The sequence below is a fragment of the Sus scrofa genome, chromosome 6 (genome assembly GCF_054392235.1).
Source record: "Sus scrofa isolate SSC_HxYL_T2T_F1_AM1 chromosome 6, Sscrofa_HxYL_maternal_Yorkshire_Landrace_v2.0, whole genome shotgun sequence".
Classification (NCBI taxonomy): Eukaryota; Metazoa; Chordata; class Mammalia; order Artiodactyla; family Suidae; genus Sus; species Sus scrofa.
Genome location: NC_139388.1, coordinates 101072885 through 101077712, shown reverse-complemented (window position 1 = coordinate 101077712; position 4828 = coordinate 101072885). Strand labels below are relative to the sequence as shown.

At 55.5% G+C, this 4828-nt stretch overlaps 1 long non-coding RNA gene across 1 annotated transcript; it reads left to right on the top strand.

Moving 5' to 3' along the window:
- Positions 1 to 3828, top strand: LOC146402705 (uncharacterized). The gene is made up of 2 exons (XR_014807601.1): positions 1 to 223; positions 3284 to 3828. It is a non-coding gene; the product is annotated as an uncharacterized LOC146402705 (long non-coding RNA).
- Positions 3829 to 4828: the final 1000 nt, after the last annotated feature.

The window sequence follows — 4828 nt, the reverse complement described above, 5'->3', positions numbered from 1 at the left end:
ATATGAGGAGGTGCAAGAATTGGGCTCATAAAATCTTCTCCTAAAAATATCTGTCTGAAGACCTGTTCTTGCAGTTTTCCCAGAGCACAGAGGGCCTCGCTCCTGGTCTCCACCCTGAGCTCCACTCAGGGGTGCTGTGGGTCGGCAGCTGCAGCGGCTCATGTTTTACTCCATGTAGAGGCTGGTGGCAAGTTCCAGACTTCAGCTCACACACTCTTAATAGGTGAGTGATTGTGTCTGGTCTGATGTTCAGGACACTGACCTCTGGGAGCTGCCCCTTCTCCTCTCCTCCCACCAGGCGCCTCCAGCAAAGAGGCCTGACCAGACAGGACCTCTCCCTGTCCGTTTCTAGAGAGATGTACCTCCTTCTGCAGAACCTCATGGATGGACATCCCTTGGGGTCCTCAAGATGCCTCCACGGAAGCATGGAAGTTGGGGCCTCCTGTTGCCTTCCATTTTGTGTGGTGCCCTGGGGGTGGTGGTGGGGTTTGGGGCGGGGGCTGCCTGGGAGGGGTCTTGGGTGGTGCAGTGTAGGACAGGAAACAGGGCTCCCCCCCTCCAGTTTTTTGTTGGAGCAGGACACTGGCCTGAGAAGGTTTCCTGTCAACCTGGCCTGCAGGCTGGGAGGACACCTTCCACCACAGTTTGCCTGTCCCTTTGTTATTTAATGTCGCCCTTAAACCAGTTTCTGCTGTTGAACCCTAGAGGTGAGGAAAGCTCTGTGTCTGCAGGGGTTCGGGGCAGGGTTGTAGCCAGGCTGGTGCTGCTAGGGCTCCAGTGGGCTTCCCCTCAAACTGATAAAGATAAGCCCTGAAGACGACAGTCCATCTACAGAGATACCCGAGGGGTGAAGAGGGATGTGGGCCGTGACCCAGCTCCTTGCTACCCCTTTGCTGGGATGAGTTTCCGCTAACGTGGGGGTGCATGGGAGCGGGTACCTGTTCCATGACAAGCATGTATTCTTGGGGGGTTGCCAAGGAAAGTGGGGAACAGAGCACCATGGGCCGGTTCCCTGCGGTCCCTGCGTGAGTGGGGCTGGGCTCCTTCCCACCCAGGGCAGGGAGCAGGCGGGGTGATGGCTGGGGCCATGCCCTCCCTTCCTGGTGAACTTATCCCACAAAAGACACCTTCTCTCTGGGGGCCCTGCCACCAGCTGGAGCTCTCAGCTAGTCAGTCATGTCGCTTAGTGGCTGTGTCATCAGATAATTACGAGCCCTGACTGAGGTGGCAATTGCATTCAAGGGAAAAGGCTTTCCTTTCTCACAAGGCTGTGAAAGAAGTGACAGCTGGCTCTTGGGAGCTGGGATAAGACAACTGTCCTGACAGTCTGTGCTGATGAGGAACAGCAGATCCTCCGTGCGGTGTAGCACTGGACTCCACTCACGCCAGAGCATCCACAGGGCCTTCTGCAGAGTTTAAATCCAGTCCCTGTGGATCTCAACAAGCCAACCAACATCCTGGAGAGTGGCCACGTCCCTGAGTCCCCTCCCCACGAGGAGGTGCCTCCACTGCTCTCGCTTCCAGGAGGGAAGCTGGCCACGTGCAAGTCCATGGGCAGAGGGAACTGGTGGAGCGTGCAGACAAACCTGGGGAAAAGACAACCTCTTTCCTGGTGTGAAATGAGTCAGTTAAGTCACAGAAAGGTGCCCACGCTTTTTAGGAGTTCTTCCCGGGAGCGTCTCTCTCTTTTTTTTTTTTTTTGTCTTTTGTCTTTTTGCCATTTCTCGGGCTGCTCCCACAGCATGTGGAGGTTCCCAGGCTAGGGGTCCAGTCGGAGCTGTAGCCACTGGTCTACACCAGAGCCACAGCAACACGGGATCCTAGCCGTGTCTGCGACCTACACCACAGCTCACCTCATATTTCCAGTCGGATTCGTTAACCACTGAGCCATGATGGGAACTCCGGGAGCGTCTCATTTAGGACAGAATTTTCTATCCTTTTGAGTGAGGTCCAGGCAGAGGCCTGAGCAGATTGTTCTACTCCTGAGGCTGTTGGATGCCCAACTCCAAAACAAAGACTATTCACCAGACAGCTTGTTTGGCTGTTTGGTACATCTTACATCTGGACACATAGAGGGTTGACACGTTTTGTGGCTCACGTTTTCATCACAATCCTTATCAGTCCTTCAGACTTCCTCCCCCTTCCCTTCCCTCCCTCCTGTTCACAACTGCTGTGGCCCTGGAACTTCCACATGCCATGGGAGCCGCCAAAGTTCTCCTACCTCCCAAACACATGGAATTCTGTCATTGGCCTGGGGAGGCCTGACCCGCTTCACGGTTCTCCGGTGCTGATGGAGCAGAGTTACCACCCAGCCCTGTGTCAGGATCCTAAAGCAGAGGGACAGAGCCACGTTGGGGGGGTCCACGCTCCCTCACACTGTAAACTTGGGGGCATGAAGGCTGGAAGAACCCTAGGACTAGGGTCCAGGGCCAGAACAGTGTCCCCAGGAGGCATGAAGAGGGCATGGTAGGGACTCCACCTGGGGATTGGTGGGGAGAAAGAGCCCTTCCACCCTCCCCATGTGAGAAACACCTCAGCGGCTCCCCTCCTAGGAATTTGGAAGAAGGGATAGAAGGATACGCATCTTGTTACACACTGCAGCCCGTAGCTTCAGGTGGCTCTTACTGTAGGTGTCAGTCAGGCCAAGCACAAGAGAGAGGGTCATAGGTGCTCATGGGCCAGCTTCTGGAGCTGAGTGGGCACTGGGGCTGCCTGGGGCCCAGCTCTGCCCTAAACGGGGGAGGAGCCCGCCAGCTGCATCTCCAGCCGGCCCAGGGCTGAGGGTCAGCCTGCCTGCCTTCCAGGTGGACACCACCACCCAGCTTCCGCCCACCTTGCCTTTCAGCCTCCGACCCTCCGCCCTTGATCCTTTTCTCTGTCCTCCAAATCCTCCCGCAACTCCCCATCACCCGCACTAGCCCCCACCCCGTCCCCGCGCCTGTGTGTGCAGAGGACCACCCCCCAAGGGTCCGGCCCGTCCGACCAGGCCCAGGAGCCCCCACTCCGCCGCCGGGTTCCTCTCCCCGCAGCGGGGGCCACAGGGGCGGGGAGGGGGGCTCCCTCCTCCGGTTCCTCGTTTCCGCAGCGGTGTGGTTTTGCCCTTTTGCTTGTTCCAGGGGAGTTGGCTGGGGAGGCTGCTAGTTCGCTAGGGTGGGCGGGCTGTGCGGGGCGCCAGGGACCGAGTGGGGAAGGCAGGGGTCCCTGCGCCACCGGTCCGCGCTCCGCACTCTGCACGCCCGCCGGTTCCCCGACTCCGCGTCTGACACTGAGCGCGGGTCCACAGGACGTGGCGACTTGGTGGCCAGTCCCGGGCTCCCTGAAGCTGCCTCTCAGAGTGGGGAGGTGGATGTGCCGCAGTGTCCCAGGTGGAAACGCAGCACAGACGTCGGGAGGGGCAGAGGGACCGGACACAGTGCCACAGAGTGAATCCGTGTTGAAGACGGGGCATGAACCTCAGCACTTTAGCTCCAGATTCAAACAGACCACCTGCAAAAGACACTTTGAGACAAGAGAAATCGACAAATGGACGGGGATTTGACATTATGAAGGTATTGGTAATTTTATTGAGTGTGATCATGATAATTTAAAAAATGTTCCTTGTTAGTGGTGTAGACGGTAACATTCATTTATAAAATAATATAAATAACATCTGAGACGTTTTAAATACTCTAGCAAAGCCACAGACCAAGCCAAACTAGGAGAGTGAAGCAAAAACAATGTTGGTAAAATTACTGAAGTTGATGGAAGCACAGGAGCTGGTGTCTTCCATCCTTTCCATTTTTGCCTGTGTTTACAAATGTCTGGAATTAAATATGTAACATTGAAGAGTACATCAGAAAATTCTCTTTGGATGTAGCCACCTTCTCTTGCATGATGCCAAGCCATGTGCCCAGCGCCTGCCTTCCTTTAAAAGTGCTGCTAGGGGGAGTTCCCGTCGTGGCGCAGTGGTTAACGAATCCGACTAGGAACCATGAGGTTGCGGGTTCGATCCCTGGCCTTGCTCAGTGGGTTGACGATCCGGCGTTGCCGTGGGCTGTGGTGTAGGTTGCAGACGCGGCTCGGATCCCGCGTTGCTGTGGCTCTGGCGTGGGCTGGCGGCTACAGCTCCGACTGGACCCCTGGCCTGGGAACCTCCATATGCCACAGATGCGGCCTAAAGAAATAGCAAAAAGACCAAAAAAAAAAAAAAAAAGTGCTGCTAGAAGGGAGCCATCCGAGATGAACCTGCTGTGCACAGCACCTCGGAGGCTTGTAGTCGATCCACCTGCCACCAGTGGTGCCAGAGCTGGGCCAACACACCTACTCCTCCAGGCTCCAGCCCAGCTTTAGATTCTCCGGCAGAGCTGCAGGGGACTCTAGGTGCAAGGGGCACATGGCCACCAACTCAGGAGCAGGCCTGGCCAACCACCTAGGTTTCTGCATTTGCAGAAGCAAACCAAGCAGAGCAGCCAGCCCCTCCCTCATCACCAGGTGAGCTGCCTCTGTCATTATGTGGCTGCAGAAGGCCTCAGGGTGGGGCCTCCCTCTGCTGCTACTTCCGGCCCCACCAGAGATGTGGACCCAGAACGGCTTACCTCTCTTCTCACAGGGAGTTAACATGACACAGGTATGTGATAATATATATTATAATTTTAAAAATTAATTTTGGTTTTCATTCTACTTTATCACTTACATAAGATGATTATTTTTAGCACGTTGTATTTAGGCATAACTTTTTTTTTTTTGCTTTTTAGGGCTGCACCTGTGGCATATGGAGGTTCCCAGGCTAAGGGTCGAATCAGAGCTACTGGCCTACACCACAGCCACAGCCACACCAGATCCCTAACCT